Raw genomic sequence first — 18889 nt, 5'->3', positions numbered from 1 at the left:
GGTCTGCAGTTTAATTTGTTGCTGGCTATCTTGCTCTTGCTTGTTGCTGGATCTCAACATTTTGAACCAAGAGAGAGACTTAGCTGTCGTACAAAGCTAAGACTCTGTAACATCATATTTGTATAGATACTCCCTCAGGCATTTGGGCTCATGGATTTTAAATGTCTGAGGGAGTGGCACTCGTCTGACAAGACGTTGCAATCATCATCATCATATATGTATATATATATGTATATGTGTATATCTATGTATATATGTATATATATGTATATACTCATTCTCAACCTATATACTCAACCAATCTTTGATTTATAGATTTGAAATTTTGTATATAGGTCATTCACGCATGTGGATAACTTTTTAATCCCCCTTTTTATACTAAAGAGTAAAAATTGAAAAATTGTTACGTAGGGTAATCGGACTTTCACTTGTTTGTCAACTGTTTCCCGAATGCGCATGCGCGGCCATGAAACATGAGAGCTTCTCTATGTTAAGAATAAATAGGGTTGAAAATACTTTGTAAAGAGCGTGTCCAGTTGGTCTAATGGTTACGTACTTGATGCACTGGCTTTACGTTCTCAACTCGAGTAATTTTTTTTTTACTTACAAGAATGTAATGTTGTGATCCTTTGGGCTGTGATCATAGCGTAGTATCTGTGTTAACTGTGGCAAGCAGGGCCAAGGGTCAAAACATTATTATTATTATTATTATTATTATTATTATTATTATTAATAATAATTTATTCGAGCGACGAGTTTAGAAAAATAAACAATTACATTGGGAAAAAGTGATTGACAGCTGAAATAATAAGGTATGTGTTGTGTTATTTACAGCTGTTAAAAAGAACTGTTTGTCTACAACTGTTTCGATACGTCCACGTCAATCGTTTCCTGTTAGAACTGTTGGACAAATGTTGAAATATACATACTAGACGATCAACTAAATGTTACGACGTATAAACATACACATATTTACACGTACACGAATATACAGATAAAATATAAACCACCTATTCAACGTGTACATCATTATTGAACATATTCATATACACATTACACAACAGATTTTTGAGATGCTTATCTGTGTTAACTGTGGCAAGCAGGGCCAAGGGTCAAAACATTATTATTATTATTATTATTATTATTATTATTATTATTATGAATTGATTCGAGCGACGACAGGTCGCTGGATCGATTATTATGATTAGAAAAATAAACAATTACATTGGGAAAAAGTGATTGACAGCTGAAATAATAATATCGCTACAAAAGGAATATGAAAATAGAAAATAGACGTAAACATAATTTTGGTTTGCATAAACAAATAACTAGATTGAGGTTACATCAGCTGTCGGTCTGAGACACGTAATGAGATGTAGATTTGGGGAGATTCTAGTCAATCGTTAGCTGAACATCAGAGAGAACGGACGACTTAAGAGGGGAGTTGGTCTCTCCATGACGCGGGGAGCGGTGTCATCTCAGGCAGCCAAGATGTAAAATCGTTGTAATCTTTGAAAATATCAGCTGAAATCATGAAAATAAATGTTCGTAAATAACTCAGGTATGTGTTGTGTTATTTACACCTGCTAAAAAGAACTGTTTGTCTGCAACTGTTTTGATACGTTCGCGTCAATCGTTTCCTGTTAGAACTGTTGCATAAATGTTAAAATATACACACTAGACGATCAACTAAATGATACGACGTATATACATACACACATTTACACGTACATGAATATACAGATAAAATATAAACCACCTATTCAATTATTATGAGTAGAAAAATAAACAATTAGATTGGGAAAAAGTGATTGAGAGCAAATAATAATATCACTACAAAAGGAATGTGAAAATAGAAAATAGATGGTTTGCATAAACAAATAACTAGATTGAGGTTACATCAGCTGTTGGTCAGAGACAGGTAATGAGATGTAGATTTGGGGAGATTCTGGTCAGTCATTAGCTGGACATCAGAGAGAACGAACGATTCAAAAGGGGGAGTTAGTCTCTCCATGACGCGGGGAGCGGCATTTCCTCAGACAGCCAAGATTTAAAGACGTTGAAATCTTTGAAGATGTCAGCTGAAATCATGAAAATAAATGTTCGTAAATAATTCAGGTATGTGTTGTGTTATTTACATCTGTTAAAAAGAACTGTTTGTCTACAACTGTTTTGATACGTCCACGTCAATCGTTTCCTGTTAGAACTGTTGCATAAATGTTAAAATATACACACTAGACGATCAACTAAATGATACGACGTATATACATACACGCATTTACACGTACACGAATATACAGATAAAATATAAACCCCACTATTCAACATGTACGTTATTATTGAACATATTAATATACACACACAACCCTAACCCTAGCACACAACGTAACACATTACACAACAGATTTTTGAGATGCTTAAGAATTGTTTTTATGTTCTCATTTTTTTATCTATTGTTTTATTTGGTACTATTACAGTTTAATCAAGACATTAAAAAAATTAGGTACTTGTACAGTTTAGTCCAGACATTAAAAAAATGAAAATATTGAAAAAAGTTTAAATTTTGCACGTATCTGTTAGGGAATGAAGTTCTCCGAAAAAAAAAATTCTCTTAATTTCATCAAGTAGTTTTTATTTTACTGCGAAAAAACAATTTGTTATGATACCGAGCAAAAGGTTTGATTTTAAGGATGAAAAGCTAGAATTAAAGATGGGGAGGGAGTGCCGGAGCTATACATGGAGTTATCTCCCCTGTCGTTTCTAAAATTCAAACACAAATTTAAAACAAATTCAAGATGTCTGCCTGAAACGCGCTCTCATACAAACATGTTTTTCCGCAGTAAAAAAAACAAAAACAAACAAAACTACTCGATCAAATTAAGTCAGTAGTTTCCTGTTAGAACTGTTGCATAAATGTTAAAATATACACACTAGACGATCAACTAAATGATACGACGTATAAACATACACGCATTTACACATACATGAATATACAGATAAAATATAAACCCCGCTATTAAACATGTACGTCATTATGGAATATATTCATATACACATATAACGTAACAGACCCCTTTTTGGTGCCGTATATAACAAGAAGTGAGCTCTTTAGAAAAAAGCATAATACTCGCATGCACATGTCTCAGTTCCCTCCTAAATTAAAATATAATATTGATGCATATTTTACGACCGAGCAACGTCGGTCGGCCTGCTAGTATTTGTTTTTATTATTACATTTTCACCCCATACAAGGCCCATTGCCAATTGATGTAGGGGGCTACTATCAGGGAGGTAAGCTACAGGGGTATTATGTAGGGAGTTGGGCAGCAAGATGTCTGTCCACATTACACTTGAACTTCTGCATGTCAGTATAGTTAGGGAAGCAGGGACCCGGAAGAGTGTTCCAAAGTCTAGCAGTTCTGGGGAATAAATTATTGGAGTAGAAAGCTGTCTCACATCTAGGGATCTCTACTGTGTAAGGTTGGGATTTAGCTGCTAGTCGGGGGTGTTTACGTCGAGGGGGTACAAGTGCTTGCAGTTCTTCAGAGAATTCACCATCAAAATACTTGTAGAAAAGGCAGAAGGATGCAACATTTCGTCGATGGGACAGAAGCTAAAGCTTAGATAATAGTTCAGGACCCATCAGGTTGGCGACTCACTTTTGAACCCTGACTAGGAGTGAGACACAAGCAGCAGATGCACCAGCCCAAATGTGACAACAGTACTCCATACATTGACGAATAGTGGCTTTATAGAGATACAAGATACTTTCAAGCGTTAGTAATTTTCTAGCACGGAAGAGAGAGCCCACCTTTTGCTCGGCGGTCTTGATGTCTTAATGTAGCGGTTTCAACTCAAGTTCCCTGTGAACGTTATTAGAAATAACACTGTGAGGCGGGGCAAATACTGTAACCAAGGGCAGAAAAAACATCGTATTCCACATTGTAACCTGAAAAAAAAAAAGTATCTTAGTGCCACCGTATCCCGGGTTATACTTTATAACAAATCAAAGTTTGGTTCATAAGCTTAAATGCTATTTAGCTCCAATTGTCGAAATCCGACAAGATAATTTTAAAAAAATTAGAAAGAGAAAGTGAAGAGGGGAGACAAAGAGAGACAGAGATAGATAAAGATGGGGGAGGGGGTAGAAAGGTAGAAAGAGAGAGGGGGGACAAAAAGGTATAGAAAGATGAGGGGGTGGGAAAGAAATGTCAGGAAAAAAGAGAAACGGTAAGAGCGTCGAGCGGTTCTTAACCATTCTCCAAGAGCCTGTCTTAAGAGACGCGTTCCTTGAAATCCTCCCACCACATCTTCCCTCTCCCCCCCCTCTGTACATGTGCTGGAAAACAGAAACTCAAACGCCATTAAAAAATTCCTAACTGCTATTTCTTTTCGTCTGCTTTTTAAATACCCCCTCCTTTTTTTTTTTTTATCAACGTCTGCTGTCTTATCTTTGCATCTATCTTTTATCTATCAACTACTATCCTGGGTACCCGGCGTTTCCCGGGTGTTTGGAAAAAAAAAAAGTGGAAGTTGGATGTCTTCAAGTCCAACATAAACAAATTCCTGATTAATCGCTCCCTTAAGTAAGACACTTTATCAAATCTCCAATACCAACTATTACTACGATATTATCCCATTGATTGTTGTACACACAATAACCCTTATCCCCAAGTGGCTTCCGGGCCTTGATAAGTGGTGATCCCCCATGTAAAAAAAAAAAAAAAAAAAATTGGTAAGCATGCTCGAAGGAGGAAAAGAACGTGAAAAAAAAACAAAAAAAAAAAACACAAGTACCCATCGCCAAACCGGAAGTTGGGAAGGTTTAATCCAAGGCTAGACGATCGAAAAGAGGCGATGACTTTCGAAAATATCGGCGTAAATAGCGACCCCTCCCTGTAGAAAAGTACCCAGTTGAGAATAAACGCATTAATGTTTTTAGCCAATTTTTCGATATTTGTCGTCTGAAGGGTCGTGCTTCAAAATGACATCGATCTCATGAAAATCCATCGCCTCTGTCGAAAGTTTTAGGCAGATATACATACATACATACATACATACATACATACATTTAAACAGACAGGTGAAATTTATATTATAGATTATACAAAAGGAAATGTGTACGTGTCTGTTAGTTCGTTCCCTATGGACTCGAAAACGGCTGAGTCGATTTTTATGAAATTTCACACGAGGGTACTCTATGTACCTGGCAGTGTTTTCAGGCAGGTTTTGTATCGGAATGTTTTCGATTAGTATCAATAATCGAAATAATCCGATGAAAGGCACAGACGATTTTGAACAGCTTAACACCTTACACAGCCTAACATCACAAATACATTTGAGAAGTTTAGTTACCACACAAACCGAAGCTCGACATAAAATCAACAATAGGTTCTTTGATATGACAGGAGCGCGTTCGAAATGAATGTTTCTGTTTTGAGCAAAACTGAAGTACAGCAGAACCCCGGGATACAGTGGCCCTTGGATACGGGTTTTTCCGGTTACGATGTGGAATACGATGTTTTCCGACTCCTGGTTACGGCATTTACCCCGCCTTACGATGTTCTTTATAATGTTATTTGATTCTATACACGTGTATTATATACTGTACCGTATTTTGTTACTAATTTTTAATGCCGTATCCCGAGGTTCGATTGCTATTTGACTTTTGCATTTTAAACTTTAATTCAAGCCGTTATACATCGAAATAATTTTATAAACTCAGCAATAAGTTCTCTACAGTGCAATGTAAACTACAATTTATTTTGAACTAAGTCACGGCGAGAATATGGGAGCTTCTTCCCGGTGCACCGCAACGGTTCTCTTTTTAGAGCAGGCAACCAATCGATTTGATTGGAAAAAAAAAAAAATGGGCGATTCACCGATTTCGATAACAATAATATATATATATATATATATATATATATATATATACTAGCAGTGTGGTTCGATGTTGGCCAGAATTGAATAATGTTCAATGAATATTTCGCACTCGCATATATATATATATATATATATATATATATATATATATATATATATATATATATATATTTATATATATATATATATTTATATATATATATATATTTATATATATATATATATATATATATATTTATATATATATATATATATATATTTATATATATATATATATTTATATATATATATATATATATATATATATATATATATTTATATATATATATATATATATATATATAAATTTTGCACAAACATAAAACATGATATGAGTAAAAAAGTAACAGAATGGATTTTCCAAGAAAACTCCGGTTGCCCCCCCCCCCGGGGTGCCTTTTGGGTTAAAATGGCTAAAATTTACACTTTTGTGCTTTATTAAAAAAAAAAAAAATGATGCCTTGGATTTTTATAAAACTTTCTAAAAAGTTGTAACTGATTTCTATATAATTTTGTTTGTCTACACTTTGCGCTAACTCTTGGGTGTGCCCCAGGGGCTCTTTTAGGGATAATAAACACTCCAGTTTTGGGACTATTTGACCATATTTGTCCAAATTTTTCTGTGTATGTCTATTTAGCAGTTTTGCATGGTGCTGAACTCAAATTAAAATATGTTAAGGCCTGGGGAAATTTTGGGGCTAAATGGGTGGGGAGCAAATGATGGACTTAGTCATTTCTTTTTTTGCATGGTGCAGAACTCAGATTTACATATGTTAAGGCCTAAAACTGCACCGTTTGTTGATTTTTCACTGGGGACATTTGGGGCTAAATGGGTCGGGGCAAATGCTGACCTTAGTCATTATTTTTATGCCTCATTCACTGTGCACTCACGGGGGGCTTGCTGTCACTTTATTCATATCAACTCGATTCAGTTTTCCTTGGATATTTATCATGAAGAATATGAAATCTTCCGCTCTCTTTCTCCACTCCTCCCTTTCTCCTAAACGGTTGGTGAAAAAATAAACAAAGTTTTTGAGTTCCCTCAATTCTCCATCCTCTCATATCACCCTAGCAACGTCCCTCGGATTTGAAACTTGAAGCTTGGTTACCATAGCAACAGGAGTTAACGGATTGTAACATGCTGGTTTTCATAACGGGCCTCGTTAGAAAGTCGGCAAGGCGGCAAATGCATCGACCTCCATTAAGCCATGGGCCAGGGTGCTAGCTGAATATTCCATATTTTTTTTTCAGCATTTTTTGTTGTTGTTATTTTTATGGTTATTTTATTAAAAAAATTTTTTTTTTTTACAAAGGAGTCACCACTTATCAAGGCACAGAGGCCACTCGAGGATAAGGGTTACTAAGTATACAGTGGTTAATGGGACAGCGACGTAGTAATTCTTAGTGGAAATTTGGTAAATTGGATTACTTAAAGAGAACGGCTTATCAAGAACTTGTTTACGTTGGACTTGAAGACGACCATATAATAGTCAGCCGGAAAGCAGGCAAATGGAACACAGTTCCACAGGCGTGCAGTTCTTATAAAGAAGCTTTGTTCATGGAATCTACGTTTAGGTCTAGGCATAGATAAAGTGTGGGGGAAATTATTGATAGCGTTTTCAGATAGACGAATGTTTCTCGTGAATGTTTGGCGAGGAGGAGCCATAGATTGGAGCTCAGACGAGCACTTGCTATGAAAATAACAATAAAGCAGACAGGCTCGCAACGTCTCTACTCTACTGTGAGAAAGAAGTTGCAGGGAAGAGAAAACGGCCATCTTCCACTAGGCTAGGAAGTCTCTTTTGAACTCTTTCAAGGCAGGATAAGATCTTTCTAGCAGCTCCTGCTCAAATGTGGCAACAGTATTCCACCGTTGGATGTACCTGGCTCTTATATAGGTAGAGAATTGCATTAGCGGTGAGATATCTACTGGATCGATAGAAGGATCCAACCATTTTCCCAGCGACCTTGGCAACAGATTTCTACCTATATTTACGTTCACACTCATTAGACCATGTATACGAGGAGCTCTTAATAAGTTCGCAGACTTTTTTGTATAGGCATTTAAAATTGTTGAGCACTCTTAAAAAATTCAGTATGTTATTGCTATACATCTTATGAGATGACTGACCAATTTTTTTTATGATTTCAGGTTCGTCTCGAACGGCTACAGCAGAAATTGGGATACACCCTACTAAAGCCTAATTGTCACAGCTGGTGAGTTTCAAAAATGCAATCTGGTCGTGAGGACACTTTAGAAATACGATATGCAATGAAAAAATGCCACAGAAACGTATGGAATGCTTCAGACTGCTTTTGGAGCATCTTGCATGAATCGAGCATCAGTTATGAGTGGCATAAGGGATTCAAGGAACACAGGAAGTATGTGAGGAATGATGAGAGATGTAGGAGGAGTAAGAAAGTCAGAGTTGATTGGCCAAGTGGACTTCCATGCGGCCTTCTAGATGTTGTTGGAACGGCATAACAAGTGCATTGCAACCGGAGGAGATTACTTCGAAAAACACTAGAGTTTGATGTGGGTACTCTCAATAAAAGTGTCCATACGGAAAAAAGTTTGAAGACTTATTGATGGCAACTTGCATATATAAAAACGGTCTTTTTTTTTGGGGGGGGGTACGCCAGTTCGCCAAATTAAGTCCGCTATTTTGATACGCCAAAGGTTGTTAGATATCGTGTAACTGTATTTATTTATTTGCGGATTGTTATCGTCAACTTCATCGTTATTGTTGACTCACCACGTTTCGGCCAACTTATCCTTTAACCTTCTTCAGGTGATTAACTGCGCCGAGTAACATAACTGTATCCCAGTAATCACTGCGTGCCATAGTTGTTGTTTTTCATCACGTGGCGCAGTAGATAGAGGCGTTGATCCTCTACGGTTCCAGGTGAACATTGTCTAAAGATAGCGGTTTCAGTCCTACCCAAAACAGGCCAGAGGTTTAGTTGGACAACAGCAACTATGCTTTACACATTGTCTTTATGTTTCGGTTTCGATCTCAGCTTGAGTATTTATTTATTTTTTTACTTCATTATTTTTTAAAGAAATTTAACGTTACATTTAAGTCCTCCGGTATTTCTGTTTAAAATAAATAAGAAATTTGCACTAATTAAAATATAATATTTATACGTATTTTATGGAGAATGTGTGTGTGTATGTGTGTGTGTGTGTGTGTGTGTGCGTGTGTGTGAAGCAACGCTTCAACCTATACACTCAACGAATTTTTTTTTTACCTACAGCTTGAACTTTGGTATATAGTGTATTCAGACATGTGGAATTTTTTTTTTAATTCGTATTCATCCAGAATAAAAGGCTGCTAAGGGGTAAAAATTGAAAAATTGGCACGTGGAGACCGTCGGATTTTTTAATCTTTTCGCTAACTGTTTCATGACTGCGCATGCGCGAATCGTTAAGAATAAGAAGGTTTATAATACCTTACAGAGATCGTGTTCAGTTGGGCCAATGCTGATCGGTGTCGTTGGGTTTAGTTTCGATCTCAGCTCGACTATTTTTTTATTTATTTACAAGAAGTGAACAAACAAACAAACAAACAAACAAACAAACAAACATAGTACTCGCATACACATGTCTCAGTTTCTTTCGTTTTTTTTACGTCATTGTTTTAATACTGGACGATGCCGGGTACATCTATTATATATATATTGACTGGGTAAAAAAAAAACAGCCTACAGAGAATGGACTCTGATTTATGAATGATAGGTTATGAAAAGGAAGGGTTGTAAAGAGATAGCTTCGAATTTGGGGGTATCAAAACCAAAACAAAATATGATGAAAGTAAAAATAAAATAGAAGCCCCATAATTTATTATACCATACCTGTTCACACTAAAACACTTATCCCAATATTCTGTGGATCTATATTAAAAAACCTTGTTAAACTTTGTGACATATTTCCGTTCTATGGAGGTCAGGCGCGAACGAACACCCCATAATTTTATTATACCATATTTCTTCAAACTGAAACATAATTATCAAAGTATACTTACGCAGATAGATATGAAAAGTCTTTATTAAAGTTTGCGCCTATTTCCATTCTATGGAGGCCAGGCGCGAACGCAGACCCCACAATTTTATTATACCATCCCTATTTAAGTTAAAACATACTTATGAAAGTATTATTATGTACATCTATATCAAAAACACTTGTAAACGTTTTTTTTTTAATTTTTAAATTTTTTATTTCCATACGTTGTGGACCAGGTGTTTACGCAAACCACACAATTGTAATGAATCATCATTATGCCAGATCAAACATACTATATATATATATATATATATATATATATATATATATATATATATATATATATATATATATATATATATATATATATATATATATATATATATATCTCCGTAACTTTCAAAACATAATCTAATTTGTAAAACTCCTGTTTGTCTGCCCGTCTCTATCTCTATCTCTCCGAAACTTAAAGTCGCAAAGCGGCGCTAGAGGCATCGAATGATTGTATTTTTATGAACCATTCTTTTAATTAAGCCGATTAAAATAGTTTTTAAGGAGTCAAAAGGTCAAAACTGAAAAATCGTTGTACATTTTGCACATTCATCTTAATTTATTTTTCATCAGTCCATATGTGTGTCACGTCGGTAGAGTGGTAACGTCATCAACTTTAAATGTTACAATCTTGCTTTCGGTTTCGATTCTAGCTGATGGCACCCAAATACTTTTTTTTTTTTTACTTTTGAAATCATGACTATAATAAAATATACGAAATCTGGACAAATTAAAATATCATACTTAAGCGTATTTTACGACCAGGCAAGCCCCCGCTAGTTAGAATTTAAAGTAAGTCACATTTGATTTTCTTTAAAATTGCTATTATATCTGAAAAGCGCCGCGGCACTTTTTGCTTCCAACTGCACCTTCTTCCCCATCGATAACAATCCAATATGGACGTCACACCCAACCCTAACACCCACCGCATACCAGTCTGGGTCATTCGGTTTAAAAATCAACGAGGAAACACTTCACTAATTGCTCGTCGCTCGTTTTCCAAACCTTAAGGCAAAGTGTCTTTTTATTCTTGTTTTCACTTAATGTTTTATTTTTTCATCCATTTATTTATTTAGTTATTTTTTTGTTTTTATTTTACCGCTATTGCGTACGAAGGACAACGACGAAGTGTGTCTGATGTACAAAAGAGCACATAACATGTGACCATGAATTTCGCGCGTTTTCCTTTTGCAGATTAGCAAAAGTGATGTTTCAAATTAAAGCCTGACAGACCAACGAAAATTCTATTTAACACTCAAGCGTGACAGACCAGAGCAAGTAATATTTCGAATTAAAGCGTGAGAGACAATAGAAAATGCCTATTCATATTGAAGCCTGACACACCACTGAGAATGCTATTTCAATTTTAAACGTGACACCACCGAAAGTGCTATTTCAAATTTAAACATGACAAACCATTGAAAATGCTACAGAAACGTATGAAATTCGTCAGATGCTTTTGGACCATCTTGCATGAATCAAGCATCAGTTTTTGTGACATAAGAGATTCAAGGAAGGTAAAAAGTCTGTGAGGGATGATGAGAGGTGTGGGAGGAGTAAGGATGTCAGAACACCATAGTTGATTGGCCAAATAAAGAATTTCGTGACATAAGAGATTCAAGGAAGGTAAAAGGTCTGTGAGGGATGATGAGAGGTGTGGGAGGAGTAAGGATGTCAGAACACCATAGTTGATTGGCCAAATAAAGAATTTCGTGACATAAGAGATTCAAGGAAGGTAAAAGGTCTGTGAGGGATGATGAGAGGTGTGGGAGGAGTAAGGATGTCAGAACACCATAGTTGATTGGCCAAATAAAGAATTTCGTGACATAAGAGATTCAAGGAACGTAAAAGGTCTGTGAGGGATGATGAGAGGTGTGGGAGGAGTCAGAATGTCAGAACACCATAGTGGATTGGCCAAATAAAGAATTTCTGTGGAGAAGGAACGTTGTGCGTCTATAGAGACGATAAGTGTACAATTTGATTTCAGTGTAGGAACTGTATATCAAATTATTTGCGAGGAGCTGATAATGCAGAAGAGTTGTCGAACTTTGTCCCAAAGATGTTCCATCCTTGTCACAGACTATTTGACCCAGATGGGCATTAAGATAGTTTCGCACTCAGCCTATAGTCCAGACTTTACTCCGTGTGACTTTTGGTTATTCCCTAAGCCCAAAGAAAACCTTAGAAGCTGTCGGTGTGAAACAATCGAGGAGACGAGAGAGGCTGTGATGAGGGCCATTGACACAGTCACACAAGAGGATTTCCATGGGGTCTCCCAGAAGTTGTTGGAGTAGCACAACAAGTGCATTGCAGTCGGAGGAGATTACTTCGAAGGGGACCAGAGTTTCATGTGTGTATTATCAATAAAAGTGCCCAAACAAAAACAAAAAAATTTGGAAACTTATTGAAGGCACCTAGTAGTAGTAGTAGTAGTAGTAGGAGGAGGAGGAGGGGGAGGAGGAGGAGGAAGAAGAAAAAGAAAAAGAAGAAGAAGAAGAAGAAAGCGAGAAGAGAATGTTGAAGAAGAAAGAATAAAAAGAAGATTCCGTATAGAAATGAAGGGAGAGGAGGAAGGGGGGGGGTGAAATAAATTGAAAAAAACAAATAGAAATTTGAATGCATTGAAGACAAGATATTTTTTAATCAAATATTTCAAAAAATTTAAAAGAATTTTCATTTCAAACCTTTTCTTTTTTAAATGTTTTTTTTTTTTTTTTTTTTTTAATTTTTCGCGTTTTTTGTTTGCCTTTTTGCGGAGTGAGGGATTACAATGGATTTTATCTGGAAAAAAGGGGAACATCTTGAAAAAAAAAAGGGAACTTTTTTTTCAATAAAGATTAGTTCCTAAGATACGTCCATTCAATCTACGCGTTTAGCGATGGTGAAAATAAAATTTCTAATCTTAGCCATGATAGACCAACGAAACTGATTAACCATGCCAGACCAAAATACTATTTCTATCTTAGCCATGATAGACTATTGAACGAAGAAACGTTCTTATTGCGATGCATGGATACATGGAAAAATACGATTGCAATCTAAATGGGACCGACCTTAACTATGACGTTGTATGGGTGTCTCTTTCAGCTAAATCTTTCTAACTTTATTTTATACTAGCAGGCCGCCAGACGTCGCCCGGTCGTAAAATACGCATAATTATTATATTTTAATTAACGCAGATTTCTTATCCATAATATAAATCTCGCCTGTCTGTTTATATGTATGTATGTATGTATGGTTGTATGTATGTATGTATGTATGTATGTGTCAGGTTATGTCATATGCTACTGGTACCATTGTAACCCAGTACTACCTGCCTTATGGTCGGCTCACCGGCAACTAAATTGGTTCCCCCACCAGACTTGTTTGGTGAGGAGGGTGGCTAGTCTCCCTGAAGGATTAAAAACAAGACCTTCCAAAGGGCAAATGAACCTTTTTTCGGGGTCAACGGCCAACTAGCACCGTGTATGTTTGTGTGTATGTATGTATGATGTATGTGTTGGGGTAGAGAGGGTTCCTATAAGCCGTGGTGAAGGCAACCTTTCTAGGAGAAGCAAATCTCTGATTTAAAAAACCATAAAGCGAGGGACCAGTGCCCGCATAAAGCTGGTCTGCAGTTTAACTTGTTGCTGACTATCTTGCTCTTGCTTGTTGCTGGATCTCAACATTTTGAACCGAGAGAGAGACTTAGCTGTCGTACAAAGCTAAGACTCTGTAACATCATCTGTTTATAGATACTCCCTCAGTGATTTGTCTATAAAAATGGTCCTGTGGCGATGGAAGTCATTTTTGGGCTCATGGACTTTAAGTGTCTGATGGAGTGGCACTCGTCTGACAAGACGTTGCAATCATCATCATGTGTGTATGTGGAGCTCAAGGATTTGTATGGGCGTCACATATAGCTTCTCCAAATCTAATCATCCCCACGTGCACGTCGTGAGTTCTACCACGCTAACGGGGCTCTGGTGAATGGCGAGTGTTCAGCGCCAGAAAACTGAATCCCCACTGCCTTGTGGGATAAGGTTTTTGAACCAAAGGTTAGGGGTGAGGTAACCCTGACAGAAACCTTCAGATCATCATGTATGCCTAAAACTTTCGACAGAGACGACGGATTTTCAAGAGATTGGTATCACTCCGAAGCTTTACCCTTCGGACGACAAATACCAAAAAATGGCTAAAACACTAATTCCTCCACACTCAACTGGGCAGTTTTTTTTTACTTGAAGGGGTCACTTTTTTCGCCGATATTTTCGAAAATCATCCCTCTCTTTGCAATGCTCATTTTAACTTTGACCCAAAATTTTAACATATATTGTTTTTGGGCTCAGATCAAATTAAAGTTTGATCCATGTCCAAGTAACCTACATCTAAAATTCCAAGTGTGTAAATCCAAAATTGGTGTAGGAGTTTGCTAGAGTTTTTAAAAGTCAAAGCGTTGAACTTTGATTCCTTGACATCCAAATTTCTGATCGAAGACCGATTAAAAAGATTTTCCCAAATCTCAATGCCCCTTATGTCAATTCTTGAACTGAAAATTAATAGAGTAGTTTTGTAGAGAAATGTACACAGACAGACAGACAATTTCACTTTTATAAATATAGTGTAATCCGCGTATAGGAGGCTTTTTCATCGGCCATTGTAGCGCTCTTATATCCGGGTTACATTGTACATTAACACAAGCTCTAATTTGGGACTAGAGAAAATCTCTCTTATATAATTCTTCGGGTTTGTATTACTGTACACATAGATTCGAAAAAGTTGTCAAAAAAACAAATATATAACAAAGAAATATTATCAAAGGCAAGATAAATTACTTTTCTACCAAACTGGATACATTTTTTGTGTTTTTATTCAATGTAACATGTTTATTCAGCTCGAAAAACATGCAGTGTTTACCGATGTATTGGAAAATTCAAAATGGCGGCCGACACTTTCTTTAACACGGTAAGTTTGGGAAAAGGTGTTATAAATAATAAACTAGACAAATTACTATTAAAAAACCACCGAACATATGTCAACTTATGTCACGGTAACATATATTGAGCGAATTTCTAACAGTATTTCGTCTAGTTTATTATTTATAACATCTTTTTCTGAACTTACCGTGTTAAAGAGAGAGTCGGGCGCCATTTTGAATTTTCCAATACATCGGTAAACACTGTAAACAATCTATGTGTACAATAATACAAACCGAATTCTTCTTATAATCGGGTCTCTTATATCCGGGTTAAACTGTGTGTGTCTGTGTGTATAAAATATATATATATATATATATATATATATATATATAAGTGAACGTGTCTATGTGTGTGTGTGTGTGTGTGTCTGTGTGTGTGTCTGTGTACATTTCCCTACGCAATAACTCTGTCCATTTTAAGTCTACAGACTCGAAATTTATCTATACAGGGTACTGAGATTTGGAAAAATCTTTGTAATCCGTTTCCGACCAGAAATTTGGCTGTTAAGGTGTCAAAGTTCAACGATTTGACCTTTGAGAACTCTACCTAACTCCTCCGCCCATTTTGGGTCTAAACACTTGAAATTTTAGATATAGGTTCCTTGGACATGGATCTTAACTTAGTAACTTGATTTCAGCCCCAAACAATAAATGTTAAGAGGTCATAATAGGGGTCAAAGTTAAAAAATTGACCGTTTTTTTTTTTTTTTTGCTCAACATACACTTCCAAACACCCGGGCAACGCCGGACTGAAATGCTAGTATATATATATCGAATCCGACCAACAGTCAAGCTACGCTGAAGAGGAGTAGGGCTCCGAAACACGCGTGTCCGTAGATTTATATATATATATATATATATATATATATATATATATATATATATATATATATATATATATATATATATGTGTGTGTGTGTGTGTGTGTGTGTGTTTGCAGTGAAGAGGAAAAAGAGAAATTTCTAAGTATTTATTTATCTCCTAGCCCATTCTTTATTTTATGTCTCGTAACCCCTTTCTCTCTTCGTATCGTTATATATCTCGCTTTGTCTCTTTCGCATATAACACCCAGCATCTTTTTACTTGGATATCTCTCCCTTTCTCTCTTTATTTTTATATCTTTTTCTTTCCTTTTCTCTCCATTTCCCTAACTCTTTATTTGTCTGTGTTTCTCTACGTGCCCCTCCTCTCGATTGCTCCTCCCAGTTTCTTACTCTCTGTCCGTATCATTCTGTTTCTGGCTGTCTGCGAATATCTTGAAAAGATTCGCAAACCGGAAGAACGTTCAGATGAGAAACGCTAAACCGTCTGCGATTTTTTTTTTTTTTTTCGGTAGAAAACCTTTGATGTTCGCTTCTTTACAAAACAGAAAAAAAAAAAAAAATTGAAAAAAAAAAAAGACGCAATTTTTAGGATTAGTTAAAAGCAAAAAAAAAAAAAAAAAAAAGGGCGGGAAATACAAGTCGGGTTTTGGTGAATCACCGGAAGTTAAAGCTGAAATCTAAACACAACAGCAATCTTGGTTTAATGGAGGTACGTTGTCTGGTTTTAAGAGAAGTTACGTCATATTTCTCAAATATTTATTTATTACATTTTTAATTTGATAAGAGGAAAAAGGAAAAAGAAAATGGAAGAGGAAGCATGACGGAGGGGGGGATAAAAGAGAAAGAAAGAGAGGCAATTAAGGCGGATGAGAAACGGGACAGAGCGAGTGTGTGTGAGAGTTACAGAAAGATAAACGTTTCCTATAAACGAATCTTCAAAGAGAGAGAGAGAGAGAGAGAGAGAGAGAGAGGGAGAGAGAGAAAGAGAGAGGGGGGATGTCAGCGTGTTTGTAAGGAGGATGCCTTAATGACAAGAAAGAATCATTGATATAGAAAAAGTAACAAGAATCATTGATATAGAAAAAGTAACGTGAGGGGAAACAGAATGGAGAGAGAGAGAGAGAGAGAGAGAGAGAGAGAGAGAGAGAGAGACAGACAGACAGACAGACAGACAGACAGACAGACAGACAGACAGACAGAGACAGATAAATAGATAAAGACTGAGTGTTAGAGAGAGATAGAGAAAGAAAGGAGTTAGAGACGAAAAAGTGGGAGACGTTTTCTACAACTGCAAGAGAAAGTCCATCATCTTACAGATGCTAAACTACTGACTGACAAACAATATGGATTTAGACAAGCCCGTTCCACAGCAGAGATCCTAACTGTGATCTCTGAACGTATATACCATTCACTGGACAAAGCGGGAGAGGGCAGAGCGGTAGCTCTAGATATATCTAAGGCTTTTGACAGGGTATGGCATGAGGGTCTCCTCAGTAAAATCAGATCATACGGTATCACTGGTAGAATACTTAACATAATTAAATCCTTCTTAGATAAGAGAAAAATCCAGGTTGTCCTCGACGGTCGTACATCTAAACAATATGATATAAATGCGGGGGTGCCCCAGGGTTCTATCCTTGGACCTCTATTGTTCCTGATATTCATAAATGACCTCCCCGACAACATTGCCTCTGAGATGGGTATATATGCTGATGACACTACACTCTATGGCAGGCACGACAGGAAGACGAATGAACACATTCCTAAAGAAATGGCAGAAACACTAGAGGATGACCTCCAATCCGTAGTGGAATGGGGACAAAAGTGGTTGGTCGCGTTCAATGCTGTCAAGACTAAACTAGTTTTATTCAATAATTACAAGAAACCTTCTCTACCACCCATAGCAATGGCCAACGACTCTTTATCTGAGAGTCCATCTTTCAAACTGCTTGGCCTAACGTTCACAGGAAACATGAGTTGGAACAATTACATTGAAGGCATTGCCAGGGCCGCTGCAAGAAAGGTGGGCTCTCTCTACCGTGCTAGAAAACTACCAACACCCGAAAGTATCCTGTACCTCTATAAGGCCACCATTCGCCCATGTATGGAGTATTGCTGCCACATCTGGGCTGGTGCATCTGCTACTAGTCTCTCGCTCCTTGACAAGGTTCAAAAGAGAGTCGCAAACCTGATAGGCCCTGAACTGGCATCTAAGCTTCAGCCTCTGTCCCATCGACGAAATGTTGCATCCCTCTGCCTTTTCTACAAGTATTTTAGTGGTGAATGCTCTGACGAACTGCAATCACTTGTGCCCCCACGACGTGAGCACCCTCAACAAACCCGACAGGCTGCTAAATCCCACCCCCACACTGTAGAGATCCCTAGATATAAAATATTTTTTACTCCAGTAGTTTCTTCCCCAGAACCGCTAGACTCTGGAATTCCATTCCAGGTCCCTGCTTCCCCAACAGTACTGACGTGCAGAAGTTCAAGTGTAACGTGAACCGACACCTTGCTGCCCAAATCCCTACATAGTACCCCAGTAGTTGTTGCCCCTGATAGTAGCCCCCTACACCAAAGTGGCAATTTGCCTTGTTTGGGGTGAAAATGTAATAAAAAAAAAAAAAGACAGTGTATGTGTGCTTAAGCGACGAGTGACTCAAAGATGAATATATATATATATATATATATATATATATATATATATATATATATATATATATATACTAGCAAAATTACCCGTCATTGACTTGGTTCACAAACAGCCTACAGAAAATTGACTTTGATTGAACCACCGTTCTGCCAGATCAAACCTACTCATTCCTGTGTATCGATACATCTTCTATCATTATATGTGATCAGTTTTCTATATTAGTCAACCATATAAGAGCCTATTCGTGACCACACACACACACACACACACAAACACACACACACACACGTTCAGCTTTATATATATATATATATATATATATATATATATATATATATATATATATATATATACAGAGAGATAAAGAAATACAAAAAATTGGAGTGAGAAAGGGAGAAAAAGAAAGCACTAGGGAGGAATAGTAGGAGAGAGAAAAAATTAGAGTTAGTAAGAGACGGAAAGGAAGAGAAAAAAATAA

The 18889-nt window shown here is 36.7% G+C and overlaps 1 protein-coding gene across 2 annotated transcripts in view; it reads right to left on the bottom strand.

Moving 5' to 3' along the window:
* Nucleotides 1-18889, bottom strand: part of LOC145265362 (plexin-A4-like) — a 281103-nt gene that overhangs the window by 214808 nt on the left and 47406 nt on the right. The gene's annotated exons all lie outside the window — the stretch shown is intronic.

This window comes from Euprymna scolopes, chromosome 40, assembly GCF_053919585.1.
Source record: "Euprymna scolopes isolate OS-2025 chromosome 40, ASM5391958v1, whole genome shotgun sequence".
Classification (NCBI taxonomy): Eukaryota; Metazoa; Mollusca; class Cephalopoda; order Sepiida; family Sepiolidae; genus Euprymna; species Euprymna scolopes.
This window is presented reverse-complemented; position numbering and strand designations above follow the sequence as displayed.